Source organism: Callorhinus ursinus, unplaced genomic scaffold (genome assembly GCF_003265705.2).
Source record: "Callorhinus ursinus isolate GAN/ISIS: 27379988/994484 unplaced genomic scaffold, GSC_fseal_2.0 scaffold59, whole genome shotgun sequence".
Lineage (NCBI taxonomy): Eukaryota > Metazoa > Chordata > Mammalia > Carnivora > Otariidae > Callorhinus > Callorhinus ursinus.
The window spans coordinates 5,442,568-5,465,135 of NW_027397121.1; the positions used below are offsets into that span (position 1 = coordinate 5,442,568).

The 22,568-nt window shown below is 45.5% G+C and overlaps 1 protein-coding gene across 1 annotated transcript in view; it reads right to left on the reverse strand.

Moving 5' to 3' along the window:
• PPARD (peroxisome proliferator activated receptor delta) overlaps nt 1-22,568 on the reverse strand; it is an 85,952-nt gene that overhangs the window by 59,318 nt on the left and 4,066 nt on the right. The window lies entirely within an intron of this gene.

Genomic DNA, 22,568 nt, shown 5'->3' on the forward strand with positions numbered 1-22,568 from the left:
AATCATTGCCCTCTAACAACACAAACGTGAGCCAGAAAGCTCTGCAGCCCCCAAGGAATCGGAAGCAGAAAGGGACACGGTGAGGTGTGGCAGAAAGAGCTCTGGGTCTGAGTCACACAGCTGTGGGTTCAAATCCCTGCTTTCCATTACTGGCTATCTGTGGATTAAAGATGGCTACCATCCCTTTGCTACTCCTCCCGTCAAGATGTGGAGTCTAGTTCCCCTCTTGAATCTGGGCTGGCCAGTGACTGCTCTGACCAGCAGACTTTGGCAGAGGCCCCACCACAGAGTGTACAGGCTGCTGAGAGAATGTGTCAACCTAGTGTTTAAACAAACAACAATCCCACAGTAAGTACCCTTTCACCAACAAGCTCCCACTTTTGGAACCCTCTTTGGCCAAGGGTACCCCTTCATATACAAAGTACAGGAACTATTTACGATTCCCCTACAATGGGGAGGGATCCTGCCAACAAGTGCCCAATGTTCCAAGGATGACTCACCTTCTCCCACCACACCAGTGCCCCCTCCGGCCTCTCTTCTTCCTGCTTACAGTGTCTTCTTTGTCCTAGTCACCCGGGTTCAAAAAGTCAACCTCTCAGGCTCCTCCGTCTCTCTTCAGCATCCAGGAATGGCCAAGACTTCACCTCTCCAGTCACCCCTACCTTTCCATCCCCACGGCCCCCAAAAGACAGTCTTCAAGGCCTTCTTCAAGGCCAAGCACTACACCTGAGTGCTCTTCTGCAACTTACTAGCTGTGGACCATACACAAGCTTCTTATCTCTTTGAGGCTTAGTCTCCTCAGCTGCAAACTAAATTTGTAGTCCTTTCAAAGACAAGAAAACCTAAAGCCAAAGTACATAGTACAGAGAAGGTGCTCAGAAGCAACTGTTTTCACCTAGGTTAATACAGCTATCTCCTCAGCTAATTCTCTTGCTGTGTATCTCTCTCCATTTTGACCCCTCTAGTATGATGCTAGCACATTAATTGTCCAAGATGACAGCTACCACATTATTCTCCTACTCAAGGGCCTTCTGCTGGCTCCCACTGTTTTCACATCAATCTCAGCTTCTCGGCCAAGCGTGTTGGATTAGCTACAATAATGGCTGCATACTGTCCTGTTGGCCTGCCCCAGCCAATCCCATCCTCACTACGACTTGCTGCTGGAGGCAGCCTTCTAAAATGGCTCACAGTAATACCTTCCTCCTGACCCACAAAAACTGCAAGATCACAAATGTCATTTTAAGCCACTAAGTTCTGGGGTCATTTGTTATGAGGCAGTTGATAACTGATACTCTTGATTTTCCCGAACACATCTGAGCTGTTGCTCCTTCACTCACATTTGCCCTTCCCACATCCCAGCCTACTGCGATCCTTTCCGGCCTGCAAGGCCCACCTCGTATGCCAGTGCTCACCCTGAGGCCATCAACCAGCTTCCTCCAGGAGCCTTTCCCTCTCCCCCCACATGCTTCCCACACATCTCCATCTCTGCATCTGTCATGCAGTATCATTGTCAATCTGTTCATCTGTGTGCAAAATGACACAAGGCAAGGTTATTCACTACAGCAAAAGACTGGAAATCACCTGTACATCCGTGAATAAATAGAGAATGGCACACCCATACAACAAATGAGGGAGCAATTAAAAAGAATGAGGAAGTGCCACAGTGTACTGGTATGCCAGGAGGGACAACATACTATACGTGAAGCAAGGGGCAGACTAGTGATCACAGCAGACAGCCATCTGCCTGAAAAGTAATAACATAATAATAGAAAACATATAGGTACATGCTCATAAATGAAAGTGACCAAGAGGGCTGCCTCCACGAGGGGGTACTGGGCAGCTGAGAGACAGGGGAGGGAAAGAGGGAATACCTTCTGAATTTTGTAGCATGTCAATAATTAACTATTCAAAAGTAAACAGCTCCAAAGACTGACAGCTTTCCCCCTGAGATCAGGAATAAGGTAAGGACGTCCACTCTCACCATGTCTGTTCAATACTGTACTGAAGATTCTAGCCAAGATAATTAGGAAAGAGAAAAAAAAATAAAAGTTATCTGGGTTGGAAAGGAAACAGTAAAACTATATTACCAGATAACATGATCTTACATGACATGATCTTAGAAAAGCCTAAGAAATCCACTAAAAAGCTATTAGAACTAATAAACAAATTCAGCAAGGTTAAATGACACAAGATTGATATATAAAATTAATCATAAAATCCTCAACAAAATATTAGCAAACTGAATTCAACAATTCATTAAAAGGTTCAGATACCATGATCAAGTAGGATTTATTCCAAGGATGCAACAAGGATGGTTCAATATCCACAAATCAATCAACATAATACACTACATTAACAAAATGAAGAGTAAAATCATATAATCATCTCAGTAGATGTAGAAAAAGCATTTAACAAAATTTAACATCTCTTTATGATAAAAACTTAACCAAGTGGGTATAGAGGGAACATGTCTCAACATAATAAAGGCCATATATATGACAAGCCCACAGCTAACAACATACTCAGTGATGAAAGGCTGAAAGTTTTTTCTCTAAGATCAGAAACAAGACAAAGATGCCCACTCTTGCCACTTTATTCAACATAATATTGGAAGTCCTAGCCACAAGAATTAGGCAAGAAAAAGAAATAAAAGGCACCCAAATTGGAAAAGAACAAGTAAAACTGTCACTCTTTGTAGACGACATGATACTATCATAGAAAACCCTAAAACTTACACCACAAAACTAATAAATGAGTTCAGTAAAGTTGCTGGATACAAAATCAATATGCAGAAATCTGTTGCATTTCTATACACTATAATGAACTATCAGAAAGAGAAATTAAGAAAATTTACAACTGCATCAAAAAGAATAAAATAGCTAGGAATAAATTTAGCCAAGGAAGTGAAACACCTATACTGTAAAAACTATAAGACACTGCTGAAAAGAACTGAAGACAACACAAATAAATGCAAAAATATCCCCTGCTCATGGACTGGAAGAATTACTATTGTTAAAATGTCCACGCTACCCCAAACACTCTACAGATTCAATGCAATTCCTATCAAAATACCAATGGCATTTTTCACAGAACTAAAACAAATAATCCTAGAATGTGAATGATACCACAAAAGACCCTGAATAGCCAAAACAATCTTGAAAAAGAAGAACAAAGCTGGAGGTACCATGCGCCCAGATTTCAAACTACACTACAAAGCTACAGTAATCAAAACAGTGTGGCATTGGCACAGAAACAGACATAGAGGTCAATGGAACAGAAGAGAGCCCAGAAATAAACCCACACTTATATGACCAATTAATTTAAAACAAAGAAGTCAAGAATATATAATAGGCAAATCTCTTCAATAAATGGTGATGGGAAAACTAGACAGCTACATGCAAAAGAATGAAACTGCAGCATTATTACTTTCTTACACTATATACTAAAATAAAGTCAAAACAGATTAAAGACTCAAATGTAAGATGTAAAACCATAAAACTCCTAGAAGAAAACACAGGCTATAAGCTCTTTGACATTGGTCTCAATAATATATATGTGTGTGTGTGTGTGTGTATATATATATATATATATTTTGGATCTGTCTCCTCCGGTAAGGACAATAAAAGCAAAAATAAACAAATGGGATTACATCAAACTAAAAAGCTTTTGCACAGCAAAGGAAACAATCAATAAAACAAAAGGCAACATACTGAATGGGAGAAGATATTTGAGAATGATACATCTGATAAGGGGTTAACATCCAAAGTTTGTATGGGTTTAAAGAACTCCTACAACTCAACAGCAAAAGCAAGCAAACAAACAAAAAACAATCTGATTAAAAACTGAGCACCGGACCTGAACAGACATTTTTCCAAAAAAAGATATACAAATGGCCAACGGGCACATGAAAAGACACTCAACATCATTAACCATCAGACAAGTGCAAATCAAAACCACAATGAGATATTGCCTTACATTTATAATAGTTAGAATGGCTATTATCAAAAAAACAAGAACTAAGTGTTGGCGAGGGTATGGAAAAAAGGGAACTCTAGTATACTTTTGGTAGAAATGTGTACTGTTGCAGTCACCATGAAAACCAGTATGGAGGTTCCTCAAGAAATTAAAACTACTATATGATCCAGCAATTCCACCTCTAGGTATTTATCTGAAGAAAATGAAAACACTGGGATGTTAAGTTAAGTGTCCAACTCTCGATCTCAGGTCAGGTCTTGATCTCAGGATTGCGAGTTCAAGCTCTGCGTTGGGCTCCACACCCAGTGTAGGGCCTACTTAAAAAAAAAAAAATGGGGCACCTGGGTGGCTCAGTCATTAAGTGTCTGCCTTCAGCTCAGGTCATGATCTCAGGGTCCTGGGATAGAGCCCTGCATTGGGCTCCCTGCTCAGCGGGGAGTCTGCTTCTTCCTCTCCCTCTGCCCTTCCCCCGCTTGCGCTCTCACACGCTTGCTCTCTCAAATAAATAAAATAAAAACACCAACTTGAAAAGACATATGTACCCCTATGTTCACTGCAGCATTATTTACAATTGTCTAGATATGGAAACAACTTAAATGTCCACTAATATTCCACACAATGGAATACCATTCAGCCATAAAAAAGAATGGAATCTTGCCAAGTGTGATAATGTGAATGGACCTAGAGGGTAGTGTGCTAAGAACTAAGTCAGACAGAGGAAGACAGATACCATACAATTTCACCTATATGTAGAATCTAAAAAGCAAACAATCAAACAAAACAGAAAGGGATTCACAGATACAGAGAACAAACTGATGGTTGCCAGAGGGGAGTGGGGGGGAGGGTAGATGAAATAGGTGACGGAGATTAAGAGGTACAAACTTCCAGTTATAAAATAAACAAGACACGAGGATATGATGTACAGCATAGGGAATATAGTCAATAATATTGTAACAATATTTGTTCGGTGACAAATGGTAACTAGACTTACTGCGACTATTTTGTAATGTATATATTGAATCACTTTGTTGTACACCTGAAACTAATACAATATTGCATGTCAATAATCATTTTTTAAAAATCAATCATATTTCCACACACTAGCAGTGAACCAAGAAGTCCAAAAGTCCAAAGTCTATTAAGAGTCCTAGAAGTAGAGGACAGAGACATTGAAGGAAACAAATAGTAGAAAATGTCCCAAGGACTCTTCAGCCATTAGGGCCCTGCAAGGATTAAGGAAAGAAGACAAATACCTAGCTATATCCTGGTGATATGCCTAAATTCCAAGAATAAAGAAAATCCTTACATCTTTCAGAGCAGAAAAAGACCAGATTACTTACAAAATACCCAAAATCCAATTAACTTAATTATTCATACTGAAACATGGAGCAGTGACCTCAAAATTCTAATGATACTATACTCAATCAAGCTATCGATCATGAGTGAGGGCATGGGAACTCTTGTACACTGCTGTTGGGAATGTCAAACAGTGTAGCCACTACAGAAAACAGTATGGTGGTTCCTTAAAAAATTAAAATAAAATAGCACAGGATCCAGCAATTCTACTTCAGGGTATATATACCCCAAAACACTGAAAGCAGGGCCATGAACAGATATTTTTACCTCCATATCTACAGTAGCACATTCACATAGCAAAAAGGTGAAAGCTACAGATGAACGGATCGTCAACGGATGAATGGATAAACAAAATGTGCTAGAGGCATACCTTACACATGCTGCAGGTTCAGCTCCAGACCACTGCAATCAAGCACACATCACAATAAAGTGAGTCCAGTGTTTTTTTGTTTCCCAGGGCAAAGAAGGAAAGCACACACTAGAGCATTATGTCTTAAAAAATGGACATACCTTAATTACAAAATACTTTATTGCTAAAAAATGCTAACCATCATCTAAGCCTTCAAGGACTCATCATCACTGATCACACAGATCACAACAACAAATATAATACAAATGAAAAAGTTTAAAATATTGCAGTTATTACCAAAATGTGACACAAAGATGTGAAATGAGCAAATGCTGTTGGAAAAATGGTGCCCAGAGACTTGCTCCATGCAGGTTTGCCACAAACCTTCACTTCATTTAAAAAAAAAAAAAGCAAAAAAGCATTATCTCCAAAGCACAATAAAGTGAAGTGCAGTAAAACAAGGTATGCCCCATATATACATACAGTGGAATATTATTCAGCCTTAAAAGGTAAGGACATTAACATAACCAACAACATGGATGAACCCTGAGGACATTATGTTGAGTGAGGTAAGCCAGTCACAAAAGCAAAACTACTGGATGATTCCACTCATGACCTAAAGAGCCTGGTGAATGCCCAGAGACAGAAGTAGAACAGTGGTTGCCAGAGGCTGGGGGCAAGGGGTGGGGTGGGACATTATTTACAAAGTTTCATTTTCACAAGATGAAAAAAAGTTCTGGAGATGGAGGGTGGTGATGGTTGTACAACAGTGTGAATATACTAAATGCCACTGAACTGTACGTTTAAAAAATGGTTAAAATAGTAAATTTTATGTTACGTATATTTTATAATGAAAAATAAACAGCTAATCAACCTAATAAACAAATAAATGAGTGAGGGCACTGTGCAGCCACTTAGATAGTTCCTCAAAATATCAAACACACAGTTATTAGCACATGACCGGGCAATCCCATCCCTAGGTATATTCCCAAAAGAACTGAAAGCATATGTCCACACAAAAGCCTATTAAATGAATGTTCACAGCAGCCAAAAAATGGAAGCAACCCAACTATTGAATGGATAAGCAAAATGCAGTATTTCCCAACAAGTAGAAATAAAGAGGAATGAAGTACCATTACGTGCTACTTAGACAGCAAGTACACAGATGAACCTTGACAACGTTACACTGAGTGAAAGAAGACAGACACAAAAGGCCACACATTGTATGATTCCATTTATACAAAATGTCTGAAATAGGGAAATCCATAGAAAAGGATAGGTTAGTGGCTGAGGGGAGGGTGGTACTGGGACTAATTATTAATAGGTACAGGGTTTGTTTTGGGGGTGACGGGAATGTTCTGGAATCAGCAGTGATACACCATAGTAAGTATACCAAAAACCACTGAAGTGCACAGTTTAAAGTAGCGAATGTTATGTTATGTGAAGTAGATCTCAATTTTTAAAATGCTAGAGAAACATACAGAATGTAACATAAACCGGGCGCCTGGGTGGCTCAGTCGGTTAGGTATCTGCCTTCGGCTCCGGTCATGATCCTGGAGTCCTAGGATGGAGTGCCGGGTTGGGCTCCCTGCTCAGCAAGGGAGTCTGCTTCTCCCTCTGCTCCTTCTCTCTCTCTCAAATAAAAAAATAAAATCTTAAAAAAAAAAAAAAGAATGTAACATAAACTGCTCACAATCTGCCTCGTGGCTCAGTGATTCGAAAGCTTGTCTCTGTCCATGCCCTCTCGCCCTGCAAGGCAGCCTGTCCGTCTCCTCCCCCCTCTGTGTCCCCCGGCACTCTCTGGCTGCTCACCAGCCCTGCATCGCCCCCATGACTTCCCACTTTCTGACTCTTGGGCAAGGCCGGCCCCTGCCTCACCAGACCCACCCCTTTCCTGGCGGGTCTCCACCTCCTACACAGACCTACCCAGGACTGTCTGGAGGCTGACACACCAGCCCCAAGAGTCACCCCAGACGAGCTGCCCAATGACGGGGACTGCAGTTACAAGCGTGTGTCAGCTGAGGGATTCGGTTTCACGCAGGAACTTAATTATAGCTCAGGAGTGGAGGAAGGGAGAGGGGCAGCGCAGGCTTGAGGGGACGGACGGGAAGCTACCCTGCTCTGTGGTCCAGACAGTATCTGCCAGGTCGCCCCAGGACTCGGATCCACAGGAAAACAAGTATGACCCACAGTGAGGCCCACAGCAACACACAGCTTACGGAAATCAGCCTGCTCGTAATCATGAACGCCTGGCCCCGCCACGCAACACCAGCCTGTGTGCAGGCAGACCAGAGTGGTCCAGAAAACACCTGAGATGCCAAGTCTCAGTCACCCTCAGGGCTCAGATATGCCTTTTCCTCACCTCCTGCCAGGCACCCCATTTTACTCTGTGAGAAATAATGGGGAGGCATAGCCTATTCCTCCTAGAACACCCCGTCTTTAGTTTTCTCCCTGACTCTGGGCTGTTTTTCTAGAATGGAATCTGAGCTGCTGAGGATGCTGGGAACATCTTCCCTATGCCCGACTAGTATGCTCAGACCCCTGCCTACCGCCCAGTGAGGCACCACGGAGCAGCTAACACAGGGTGTCAGCAGGGCTGGGTCTACCGGACCTGTCAGACCACTTGGCCTGGGCCCCGCCAGGTGGGGAAAGTAGACCAGATGCAAGTTCATGGAAAGAGCAGGGCCTCGGTGGAGGAGCATGTCCCACCGAGACATATTTCCTTCTCCCTGTTTCCAACCCATATCTGGGCTCCTTATTCTCTACGCTTCTGCCTGGTCATCCTGTTTGCCCTGTCAGAGAGGAGACCACACTGCCATCCACAGCCGCCCTGACCCCCCGACCTATCATCCAATTCCTTCTCCAGAGCCAGGGACCCAGGCCCTCCTCTCTATTATTCTTCCCAAGCACCTCCCTCCCCCCAGGCTGAGGCACGATCCTTCCCATCTCCTCTCTGTGTACCTTTTTTTCTGAAATCATGAAAGGGTTCTCCCTAAAAGCCATGAAAAGAAACCTTCAGACTGGAGGCGGTATCCTTTCTGGGTTTCGTATGGAAGGAGAAAAAAAAGGCAGACAGGTGGGGAGGGACAGCAGACAGGGAGGGGGAAAGGGAGAAATACGGATGGGGAGAAATAGGCACCTTTTTGCCCTTTAAACCATCACAGCAATGAACAGTCATTCGGTCCTTCCCAGATGCCTCCCTTTGGGCAAGATGCCTTTCTTTGCTCAATCACAAAGGGCAGGGAAGGTTAGCGAGCAGACAGAAGAAACCACCTGAAAAATGGGAAAGGCAAGTCCCAGAACTGACTGTTAAATAAGATCCCACTTTTCAAAGAAAACCAAGTAAGTACACACATAGAAAATCTGAAAGAACATAGACTAAAATTTACAGCAGTCACTTATGGATGCTATGATAATGTATGACTTTTAGTTCCTTTTCCGTGCTCAGCTGTATTTTCTTTTCTTATTGAAGTATAATTGACATACATTAGTTTCAGGTGCACAACATAATGATCCAACATTTATATCCAATGCAAAAAGATCTCCACAGTAAGTCTAGTCACCATCCGTTACCATACAAACTTACAAATATTTTTTTCCTCTGGTGATGAGAACTTTTAAGATTCATTTTCTTACCAACTTTCAAAGTTGTAATACAATATTATTGACTATACTGCATGCTATCCATTATGGCCCCATGACTTAAGTATTTTTTTCTTTTTTTTTCAGACTTTGAGATATATATATAGAGAGAGAGAAAGAGTGTGTGCGAGCGCAAGCACACATGAACAGGGGAAGGGGCAAAGGGAGAGGGAGAAGCAGACTCCCCGCTGAGCAGGGAGCCCAATGTGGGGCTCGATCTCAGGACCTGGAGATCATGACCTGGACTGAAGGCAGGCTTTAACTGACTGAGCCACCCAGGCAACCCGACTTAAGTAGTCTAATTGTCTATTACGAATAAGCACTATTTATATAATTAAAACATTTTAAAATAAATTAAAAACCACACACATGGAAACGCTTGTGCCTGAGTGCCAGCTCCAGATCCTAAGAAACACTGTTTCCCAAATACCCATAATACTGGCCACTGGTGGTATCTGATTAACTTCTGAGCCCCCAGGTACAAGTTTCCAAAGATGTCCTTCACTGTTACTAGCTACAACAGCTTGCCAGTGGCAAGCCCCTCCTTCAGAACCTTGGGCCCAAGCACCCAGAACCACCTGGTAATGTATGCACCCATGGGACACAGGCCCCAACCCCTCCAGAGCTCACAACGCAAAGCCAGAGCCTCAGAAAGGTGCAAAAGCAAAATCAGGGCCGGGGGCTGTGGACTGTAGACAGCTGCCATGGGAATTACTCTGTGGGGCCTTGCAGGCAGTCACTGACTACAGTCAACACCCACTCCAGCCAACATTCTGATGGAAACAGGACAACCAATAGTCTTCAAGCTGTTCAGTCCAACCAACATTTACTGGCATCCACCTCGTGGTGTGAGGTGCCAAGGGTCCAGAGATACGCTAACAATAAAACAATCAACACCTAATGAGTGCCACAGCTGTGCCTTGACATGGACTAGCTCTTTTAATCCTCAAGTCATCCCTGAGGAGTAGGGTCTATGGTTCGCTCCCCGACGTTACAGACAAGGAAGCCGTCAAGGCATAAAGTGACTTGCCTAAAGCTACCGGTAGAGCCAGAACTTAGACCCACGGATTCTGGCTCCTAACCAGGACCCCATATTCCTTCAAAGTTATTAGCCTCAGAAACAACCAGTGAGCTAAAAATATAAAGAGTGCCACATGCTACTTCCTGTTCCACTCCAGGGGAGAGGCTCATTCCCTTCTGATAGGCAAAGAAATGAGGAGTGCAACCGTCCCTCTGTCCAGGACCCCCTGGGCCTATGGCTGACCTGAGGAGCTCATCAAGGCAAGCAGTTGAACACAGTCCCCAGAGCCCAGCCGAGGGCACCAAGGTGCCACCTAAGCCTGCCTTTGCCTCTTCTGATGCCCAATGCCTTCCTTGCACCCCAACCCCAGCGTCCAGCCAGGAAGTGGGAGCCAAAATAAAAATAGCTCTCTCAAAATAAACCAGGGATGGCAAGGTACAAGAAAGGGGAAAAATATAAGGCCACTGCTGGTTTGAGCCCAGTGTCCTGCTGGACTAGGTAGGGCCCACACTGCTGAGCAGGACAGGTATCCAGAGCCCTGATTTCCCCTTCAGCCTCTGCTCACGGCCTGCAGATGCACACTCATAAGCACATGGGGTCCAAAGGGTTTAAACCTCAGCTCTGTCATTTGTCAGGTGTGTGACCTGAGTAAGCTGTTTAACGTCTGTGATTCTACACCGCCTCATCTGTTAAATGGGTATACCGATACCCACCTCTTGCAGGCTGGTGTGAGGTACAGTGAGCTCATCCATGGCGTGATGTCTGGGCCAAGGGAGAAGCCGAATAAAGACAACTTCCCTTCCTTTCTTCTCTCCCTATGTGCATATCTGGGCCCCCTTCTCCTTCTTCTCTCCCTTCACCAGACTGAAAATGGGCTGATTGGTCACTTGGATCAGAGATTGTTTTTTCCCTCCTACAAGTCTCTTCTACTCTACATGCCTGGCCCACCAGTTGGCTGGTTATTTCTTCCGGTTTGAGGGGGACTGCATGCTACCTTGAAGAAGATCCAGGGAGACACTAAGTGCAGCCATATTCTCAGTAACTCCTCTTCCCACTGACCTGGAACAAGACTCTGCAGGGGGCTCCAAAGCCTGCCAACATTTGGTTCTGCTCAGTGACCAACAAGACACTCTGCTGTGCTCGAAAGCAGGGAGTGTTCTTGGAAGTCAACACCAGTCTGGCCAGTCAAGCAGGTACTTTCCAAACTGGAAGAATTAGATTCAACCATCTATCCTCCTTGGTGAGGCCGTGCTGTGTGGTCATCAAAGACACAGCTTTACACACCGGGGTTCAAATCTCAGCTCTGCCACTTACTAGTTGTGCAGCTTTAGGCAACTTTCCTAACAGTCTGAGCCTCTGCACGCTCATCTGTAGAAAGGGTGTGATGATTCCTACCTCTCAGGCTGACATTAAACAAGGTGGATGCATGTCAAGTAATTAGCACAATGCATTCAATACCTGAGAGCCACAGCCTCACTTGGCTCCTGATAGCTACTGACTTCTGTCGGGAATGGGAAGGGGATTAGACACAGGTGAGCCCAGCTCTCAAAAGAATTCACAGTCCGAGCCTAGAATGTGGACAATAACTCCACCATAATATACTATGGTAGGTGCTGAGCCAGAGGTATGAGAAAGGAGCCTTACTAGGACCCCGAGTGGAGGAAGTGGAGAGACGGAGACATATGGAAAAGATTCTGACAAAACCAAAAACCTCATTTGTCTCCACTAAGCTTCAACCAAATGGAAGAGCAAGAACTAGGAAAGGGGGCCTTAAGTTTCCTTCTACAGATGTCTGACTGCTGCCCCGTGAAATGACTTCCCAGACAGGGCTCTGGGGTAGGTTAGTGCCAGGGCTACTCTGGGAAGCAAGCCACTTAGGCCGGCCATCCAGGCACTCTACTGTCTGACAAGAGCTCGGTGAGCACCTCTGCACAAGGCACTTGCCCATCAAGGAGCCAATTTCTGGGGAGATGATCTAAGTGATAACCATAAACATGCAGTGGCACCAGCTTGTGCGCTTTGCTCTCTTTTTCCCTGCAGCCCTGAGCCTCCTGGTTGGGTAGCTGGGGAGAAGGCAGGCTATAGGGCCGCTCCTGGGAGGAAGGGTAAGGGAGGTGAATGAGCTGTTAAGAAAGAATTTCAGGTGGGCATCTGTGGGACCACACTGAGTAGCCCAGGTAGAGTGGAGTGGGAAGAAGTAGCAGGCATGGGGGCCTGGAGGTTCTCATGGAGCTGACATCACTTCAGTCACTGCTGGTCTGAGCCCAGTGTCCTGCTGGACTAGGTAGGGCCCACACTGCTGAGCAGGACAGGTATCCAGAGCCCTGATTTCCCCTTCAGCCTCTGCTCACGGCCTGCAGATGCACACATTCATAAGCACACGGGGTCCAAAGGGTTTAAACCTCAGCTCCGTCATTTGTCAGGTGTGTGACCTGAGTAAGCTGTGACGTCTGCGCCAAGGGAGAAGCCGAATCTAATCCAGAAGCTGACCCCCAGGAACCACCCCAGAACTGCCTGGGGAAGAGCGGAGCGGCCAACCTGCATTTCTAGGAACACGGCTCCACACTTCCACGGACAGTGGGGCTGCTTTTATTATTCAGCAAGAAGAGGTTGCTTTTTTCCCTCTTCTAATATTTTAAGTTGACTATATTTACCTGCTGATGTGCCCCAGGTATGATGTGACAAATAATCTATGGAAAGGAACTGAGGAACACAGGCATAAAGACTGAGAGGGGGTGTGAAGGGGAGGAAAGGAAGGAAGAGGCTAAAGGCCAGGTGAAGTGAGAAATTTTACACTTCTGTAAGGTCAACAGTGATCTGGCCCCAGTCACACCTCTGACCTCATCTTCCAGGCTCTTCTCCCCTCGTTCCACTCCAGCCACTGTGGCCTCCTGACTATTCCTCAAACACACCAGCCATGTTTCTGCCTCAGAGCCTTTGCACTTGCTTTCCCTCTGCTTGTGAGATTCTTCCCACACATGGCTCCTTCTTCTCTTTGAGCTCAAATACTACCTTCTCAGTGAGGCCTTCCTCAAGCCCCCTATTTAAAAGTGTGACTATGCTTTCCTGCCTTTTCTTAAAAGATTTATGTATTTATTTATTTGAGAGAGAGAGAGAGAGAGAGCGCTCGCGAACAGGGGGCGAGAGGGAATCTCAAGCAGACTCCACACAGAACCCGACACCAGACTCAATCTCACGACCCTGAGATCATGACCTGAGCCAAAACCAAGAGTCAGATACTTAACCAACTGAGCCCCCCAGGCGTCCCTTATTTTATTTTTTTTTAAAGATTTTATTTTTTATTTTATTTATTTGAGAGAGAGAATGAGATAGAGAGAGCATGAGAGGGGGGAGGGTCAGAGGGAGAAGCAGACTCCCTGCCGAGCAGGGAGCCCGATGCGGGACTCGATCCTGGGACTCCAGGATCATGACCTGAGCCGAAGGCAGTCGCTCAACCAACTGAGCCATTCAGGCGCCCCCTTATTTTATTTTTTAAGTAAGCTCCACACTGAGCTTGAACTTATGACCCTGAGATCATGACCTGAGCCAAAACCAAGAGTCGGACACTTAACTGACTGAGCCACACAGGTGCCCCTTCTACTTTATTTTTTACGATATAGCATTGACCACCATCTGACATGCTAGCTACATAATTCTGGCTCTCTCCTTGTTCTCCACCATAACCACCATGAGAGCACGGGACTTTTTTATCTGCTTTGTTCACTCCTTCAGCCCCAATGCCTAGCACACAGGAGGTACCCGATAGCTGCATATTAATGAGTGGAAGATGGAAGTGGAGTCAGGTTTAAACTAATCCTGGAGCCTCAACAGTCTGAAAGAAACCCTTTCTTACTCATCTGACTGAAGGTGTGGGGTGACTTCCAAAAGCAAGGATCAGACACTACCTGAGGCCTTTTCTTTTACTCCCCAAGAACTCCCTAAAAGGTTCCTCCAAAGAACATATTGCTTCGAATACTAGTCTGGGAAAAGGCAGGACCTAGAATCTTGAACTGCTATAAAAGGGGTGCTCTACTACTGGGTATTTACCACAAAGATACAAATGTAGGGACCCGAAGGGGTACATGTACCCCAATGTTTATAGCAGCAATGTCCACAATAGCCAAAATGTGGAAAGAGCCAAGATGCCCATCGACAGATGAATGGATAAAGAAGTTGTGGTATATATACACAATGGAATATTATGCAGCCATCAAAAGGAATGAGATCTTGCCATTTGCAACGACGTGGATGGAACTGGAGGGTGTTATGCTGAGTGAAATAAGTCAATCAGAGAAAGACATGTATCACATGACCTCACTGATATGAGGAATTCTTAATCTCAGGAAACAAACTGAGTGTTACTGGAGTGGTTGGGGGTGGGAGGGATGGGATGGCTGGGTGATAGACATTGGGGAGGGTATGTGCTACGGTGAGCGCTGTGAATTGTGCAAGACTGTTGAATCACAGATCTGTACTTCTGAAACAAATAACGCAACATATTTTAAGAAAAAAGGAAAAGAAGAAGATAACAGGAGAGGAAGAAAAGGGGAGTATGTCAGAGGGGGAGACGAACCATGAGAGATGATGGACTCTGAAAAACTGAGGGTTCTAGAGGGTAGGGGGGTGGGGGGATGGGCTAGCCTGGTGATGGGTATTGAGGAGGGCACGTTTTGCATGGTGCACTGGGTGTTATGAACAAACAATGAATCATGGAACACTGCATCAAAAACTAATGATGTAATATATGGTGATTAACATAACAAAAAAAAATTAAAAAAAAAAAAGGGGGTGCTCTAAGACTGCCTTGAAATAAGAATGAGGGCCAGCCACGTCACCCACTGGGCCTGGAGTGGTTTCCTATTGCCACTGTTACAAATTACTACAAACGTAGTGGCTTAAAACATATTTATTCTTTTACAGCTCTGGAGGCCAAAGTCCAAAACTGGTTTCACTCCAAAATCAAGGTATTGGCAAGGCCACGCTTCCTGCAGAGGCTCTCGGGGAGCATTTGCTTCCTTGCCTTTTCCAGCTTCTAGAGCTGTGTTCCTGGCGCTCCCTGGCCTCTTCCTCCATCTTCAGAGCCAGCGGGGTAGCATCCTGCTGCAGCAGTCACGCTGCCTTCTTCTGTAGCAAATCTCCCTTTGCCTCCGCGTTCACAGGACACCCGTGACTGCACTTAGGGCCCACTCGGATAATCCAGAATAATCTCCCCATCTCGAGATCCTTAAATTAATCGCATCGGCAAAGTCCATTTTGCCGTATCAGGTAGCATCCACAGGTCCCAGGGGTTATGGCCTGGATACCTGCGGGGGCCATGACCCCGTCTACACCACGGCAGACAAATCCCAGGAGTGTGGAAGAAACAGAGTTCAGACCTCTGGTCCACATGAAAGAAGGACCAGAGCAGGAATCTTGGCAGTGTCCTGGGCCAGGGTCTTTCTTTTGCTATCACTGCTTGCTATTATCTAAGGGGTAGGGAATTAATTTCATGGAACTGAGCATTTTGGCCTTTGGAGGGCCTCCTTAGAGAAGAAGGGTAATCTCCAACCTGGACCTTCCAATGGACCACGCAGGAGTTCATCCTAAGATGTAAGTGCTGAGGGCCAAGGGGAACCCACTGGATCTCTGGACTGTCCTAAAGGCTTTTGCAGGAGGGGAAGCTGGAAAGAAATGACCCAGAGAAGCTCACGATCAGGGACAGCAGGTAAGCCTTCTCTCCTGAGAACTGCCTTGGGTAGAGGGTTCTGAGAACCTATGTGGCTTCAGAGAGAAGAGGAAGACTGCTGTGATCAGAGCACCACATCGGCTGGTAATGTCTGATACCAGGAACAGACAGGTTAACGGTAGTCTACCTGCGACATAGTACCAACTCTATTCTACACGGCGCCTCTGGGAGCTATAGGAAGGTGGTTTTGGCCCAGACACTGACATACTTGGAAAAGCAAGACAAGACAAACACAACCACTCCAGGACATTGCTTTCCACCTTTGGACACTGTCCCTCTGTTGCGCGGATATCAGTTATGGCTTCTTCCTGAGTTGGAACATGCTAGCTCATTGTGAATTATTCACAGTTATTGACAATGATTATCATTGTGAATTATTTCACCCCTCCCCAAACCCTCAAGGGCCCAGTGAGGTGACTGAGGAGGAAACATTTCCAGTGTAAGAGCTGCATGCTTACTGTATTGGTTCTACTGATGTGATATTCCCCAGGGGGCCCAGATGGCCAGGAATATTTAGTAGGCGAAGCGGCAGGGCAAAGGCTATCAACGGGGGGGGGGGGGGGGGGGGGGGGGGCCCCGGGGGGGGGGGGGGAGAGTTCGCCCCCTAGGGGGTATGTGGCAATGTCTGAAGACATTCTTGGTTTTCATAACTGCTGCAGGAAAGGGAGGCAGAAGCGGGGGAGACACTATTAACATCTAGTGGGTACGAGCCAGGGATGATGCTAAATATCCTACAATGCACAGACAGCCTACTCAATAAAGAATTCTCCTGCCCAAAATGTCTCTAGCACTAGAAGTGAAGAAAGTAAGAGACATGAACAAGGCAATGTTGGAAGCAATTAAGGGAAACTGAGAAAAGCATACCTCCTTTGCTTGTTTGGAAAAGGGGATGATAGGTAAAGCTCTGGGTTCTGGCACACTGAAGGACGGCCTGTTTCTGAGGAGAGGGTGGGCCTGCAGACTGCTACACATGTAGGGTGGCCTGCTTGGCGAAAGCTGCCATCGGCAGAGCAAAGTTGGCCCGTACTTCCATTGGAGTGGTAGCCAAATAAATGTGTGCCTCTGAGGTTACAACTCTCGGATGAGGGAAGTGCCAGAAGCAGTAATTAGACAAGGAGCAAAGAGTTATAGAAGATTACAATGAAGGCAGTGAAAATCTGTTTTTAGGCACCTGTTAGTCTAACAGTCGAGAAATGAACTCAAGCATGAAGTGGTTTTCCCACAACACCAGGAGCCTCTCCCTTCAGGCTCCTCCCCATGGGAGCACTCTTTCACAGGTGTGTCACCAGGAGCTGTGGAGAATCCGCCAACGGTCTCGGGGAGCTGCTGAGGTGATGACAAGGCTGGGTGGAAGTTAGGCTTTGAAGATTGGACTCGGAAAAAAAAAAAAAAAGAAGGGGTGTCACGATACACTGCCCAGAACACCAGCTGTTGAAGAGAACCTGCAGGCTCCCCCACACTGAGGCTGGGCTCCCGGGGCCACAGCTGGAAAGTCAGGGAAAGAACTGTTTCAGACAGGCATGTCTTTCTGAGCTCCCCACCTCAGAAGAAAGGGGCCAAACCAGCACCGCCCGAGGTTCATTTTAATCATTAAGTCAGGACCCCATACACAAGAGCGAAGAGTCATCCCAGGTCTGTCCGACAGCAAATCCGCTCCAGCTCTTCCCATGGCCTCTTCACAGACAGAAAAGCCAGACAGACAGGGTGAGGAGGGGAGGTGCGGAAAGCCAGAGGCCAGGGCCCCAGGGAAGCACAGAAGGAGCCGGCTCTCCGCCAGCTCTGCCGTCTGCCCAGAGTCGTCCCTCAGCTGGGAGCAGTTCCTCCGATCTCGCCCTCCTTCAAGCTCCTTTTGCTGCTTGCTCCTCTTGACCCCCTTCTTTCTCCCCCTCCCTACCATTCCCGAATTTGTCCCCCTCTTTCTTCCTCTCACTCTTCTCCTAGCTTCCTAGCGGTCTATGAGCGCCAAACTGGGGTATATTTTAAAACATCGTCAGTGGCTGCACATGAAGCTTTAGCTTTCTTTTGCTTTTTCTTTTAACAAATTATGATTTGGGGCGCCTGGGTGGCTCAGCTGGTTGAGCGTCAAACTCTTGGCTTCGGCTCAGGTCGTGACCTCAGGGTCGAGGGACTGAGGCCCAAGTCAGGCTCTGGGCTGTGTGTGGAGTCTCCTTGAGATTCTCTCTCTCCCTCTGTCCGCCCCCAGCTCAAATAAATAATGATTAACCTCTTATTGTGCCTTGACAATAAAGCCTAACTTTAGTTGCCTTCTACCTTTTGTGAAGCTTTTGATCTCTCTCATGTATCAGCACCCCTAAATAAGGAGGGAGGCGGGGTTCCTCCAGCCCTGCTCTGAGTACTTCATCTGTGTGGCTGAAAGATCAAAATCAGTAATTTTAACAGCAACCAGAGGAACTCAGATTTAATATGAGGAAGAATTTCCTTCCATTCAGACTACTGCAATAGTCTCCTACCTAACCTCTCTACCTCTGTTCTTCCTCTACTCAATCCACCTTTATGCAATACTGACACAATCATTCCTTGCCCCAAAACCATCAGTGGCTACCCACTGCTCCAAAAACATACAGTGCAAATTCCGTCACCTGGCATTCAGCCTGCTAAGAATTTCCTAACTAAAGGTGGTCTCCAGGAACGGAAATCGTGAGAAGGTGGACTTTTCTCCTGGAAGTGTTACTCATATACAGGCCAGGCTACCTCACATAAAGGATGCTCAAAAGTTGTAGTCGCTAGTCTCCAAGGAGCCTTCTCTCCCTCCCAGTGAACCGTGTCTCTTGTTATTCATACCCTTGTATAGTCCTCTGCATCTGAACCAGTCCTGTGACCAAGAAAAGACAAAGGAATGGACACCGTGTCACTTGCAAGGCTAGGTCATAAGAAACCTTGCCCTTCATGCCTGGATCTCTCAGTATACTCACTCTTAGGAAGCTTCTGCTCAGAATCCAGCCACCATGCTGTGAGAAGCCCAAGGCACATGGACAGGCCACATGTAGGTACTCCAGTCAACAGCCAGCACCAAGTGCCAGCCACGTGAGTGAGCCAGTGTGGACGTCCAGCCCGGCTGAGCCCCCATGACTCCTACCCCAGTCTCCATCTGACTAAAGCAATACACCCCAACTGAGAACTGCCCAGATGAGCCCAGTCAATCCAAAGAACCATAAAAGATAATAAAGTTCCAATTTCACTTAAGAATGTCCTAGACAAGGGGCATCTGGGTAGCTCAGGCAGTTGAGCGGCTGACTCTTGATTTCAGCTTAGGTCATGGTCGCAGGGTGGTGGGGTCGGGGCCCCACGCACTCAGCAGGGAGTCAGAGCCTGCTTGAGGTTCTCCCCCTCTCGTCCTCCCCCTCTTCCTGCTTGTGTGCTAAGATAAATAAATCAATCTTAAAAAAGCTGTCCTGGATGAGACAATTAAAACCTGACTTTATTAAATTGTGACTCTTAAGTACATGTCTTTTAAATATTCTTTGTAACAAATTAAGAGTGACATGGTTGTCTCAAGAAAAACTGTGAGACTGAGCTGTAAGCTAGTCATTTTTTTCATGAAACAACATTTTTACTTGAAAGAAAAAAGTAACATTATAATTATTTAGACTTTGAGTATTTGACAGACTTTTTCTTGAAAATGGAGATTCAATTAAAAAAAACCTGACAGCATGGGGACACCCAGGAGTGGCTCAGTTGGTTATATGTCCTACTTGTGGTTTTGGCTCAGGTCATGATCTCAGGGTCATGGGATCAAGCCCTGTGTCAGACTCCACGCTCAGTGGGGAGTCCGCTTGAGATTCTCTTTCTCCCTCTGCCCCTCCCCCCCCACGTGTGCATTCTCTCAATAAATAAATAAAATCTTTAAGCAAACAAACAAAAAACCTGACGGTACGTTACCAGTGATAAAAATCAAGCTTTCAAGAGAAAATCCAAATTATGGAAAACTTGTATCCACCACTCTGAGCTTGACAGCTTCCCAACACTTGAACGCTTTTCTGTTGAGATCAGTGGTATTAATATGATTTATTGATATTATAAAATGAAACATGTCAACATTTAGAAGATTTATATGACTCAGTGAACCAATATTTTCCGGTGACCAACTTAAAGTAAAAGATCCATTTAAAGTACAAGATGGACCAGTGGATTTTAATGTTACAAAGTATGAAAACTCCGTTGGTAAGGTTTCAGACTCCACATTCCAGCTAATCTTTAAGAAACTACCACTTGTCCAGTTTTGGTATCGTATCAAAGAAGAACACCCACAATTAACTGCAAAAGCTATTAAAAGCTATTACCCCCCTCTTTCTCAACAAGCTATCTGTGTGAGGCCAGATTTTCTTCATAGCCTTCAAATAAAACATATCTCAAGAGACTGAACATTGAAGCAGTTATGAGAATCCAGCTGTCTTCTATTAAGCCAGACATTAAGAGATGGCCAAAAATGTAAATCAATGCCACTTCTCTCAACTTTGTTTTGAAAATAGCTATTTTTTCTTAAAAATGTCATTTGTGGTAAATGTAATGGGTTTATTATTATATTAAATGAATTAGTAAGTTAGTAATTTTAAAAAATTCCTCGGTTTTTAGTTTCTACTATGGTAAACAAAAGTTCTCGGGTCCCTGGTAATTTTTTTAAGAGTGTAAAGGGGTCTTGAGGTCAAAAAGTTTGAGAATCCTTGTTTATGACGTTCTAAAGTTGACCTCAGCAGCACCTGGGTGGCTCAGTCGGTTAAGCATCTGCCTTTGGCTCAGGTCATGATCCCAGGGTCCTGGGATCGAGCCCCGCGTCAGGCTCCCTGCTCTGTAGAGAGCCTGTTTCTCCCTCTCCCTCTGCCTCTCCCCTTGCTTGTGCTCTCTCTCTCTCTCTGACAAATAAATAAAATCTTAAAAATAAAGCTGACTTCAAAATAAACCAACTTTCTTTCAAGGCCCAATCTGAAACCCAGTTTCTTCAGGGACAAAGCTGATCCAAAGTGATGACCTGCTCCTCTAAATGAGTATCCCTGCACAGTATGTTCTCAGTACCCGTCAGCTCTCTTCATATTTTCAAAATCTTTTTGTACATATGTCTTCTCTCCCCAGCTAGACTCCACACACTTGGGGGGGGGGTGGGAGTAGGGGAGCAGCCAAGGACCGTATCCGAAACATCTGTCACAGGACCTGACCCACAGAAGTGCCTCAGATGGGAAAGACTAAGATACCCACCAAACCACAGTCTTCTGAGATTAGCACTGAAAAATCTGATAAAGCCCTAGCCTCACTTTTGTCGGTGGAAACTAAGAAAGAACACTTCTCGCTGAGAGTGGGAGCTCCAAGCTCAGAGATCAACTGGACAAGTAAGCCCTGGACAGGTACAACTGCTGCCACTGTGACCAGCTGCCGCTGGAATGAGTGACAAAGCAACGGACTCAGCAGCTCTCCCTTCTACCTGACCCCTCTCAGGGAACCTCCACAGCCCCCCACATCCCCCTTCTTCCTCATTCACATTTCCTTCAGACGAGAGGACTGGGTATGGGTTTGACAACAGGAGGGGCCCCTGCCTGAGCCCTTCCTGCAGGATCCACAAACGACCTGACCACCGCCCCCAGACTGACAGACATATGGGCTCAGCACCCTGTCTGGCAACAGGAAAACCCACAGGGTGTCAAAGGCAGAGAAAGGGAAGTGAAGCCCATAAACAGCTGCTGGAACCACTGAACTTCAGAGATTAAAACAAATCAGACAGGAGCCCATGTTTCCCCTGGCCCCCAGCAGGGACCTCACCACAGCCTGGCCTCCCAGATAGTTGAGACAATGAACATCCAATTCCCTGCAGCTCCCCTTCTGGGAGTTTATAAAATCCGCCAGGCATCCTGAGAACAAACAGGGAAACAGTAACGAGCGGCCCAGAGCATTGTTCAGACTGGTGAAGACCTGCTACACCAGCAGAGATGGAAGAAAAAACTCTTGTGTATCATGCCCAGATCTCATATGTGCCAACAAACTTTGGACGCATGAGGCAGGAACTGCATCTGGGTTTTTTGCTATCATCATTTTCCACGTGTCTAGTACACTGCCTGGTGCACAGTAGACACTCAGAAATGTCTGCTGCATAAAGGAAAGAATGATAGACACCATCTTTGCGGCCTGGCATCCATACGGACAGAGAAGAAAAGTTTGAACACTGATTCATTCAACAAATATTTGAGCATCTCCTCAGCACTAGGCAGTCCTAGACACAACAGGAAACAAAATAAGTCCCTACCCTTGTGGAATTTATGTTTTAATGCATGTAAAGGTGAGTAAATCTCAATGCTCCCCAAAAAACTACACAAGCCATAGACATTTAATAATTATTTAATAAGTGCCCACTATGTGGAAGCAATGAGTATCAAATTTTATGATAGGCACCTGGGATCTGGGAACTCAGCCCTAGTGAAATTGTTTCATCTTTTAGGTCAGGATCCTAAATCTGGGATGACTCAGTCGGTCGGTCGTCAGAGGTCCTATGTAAG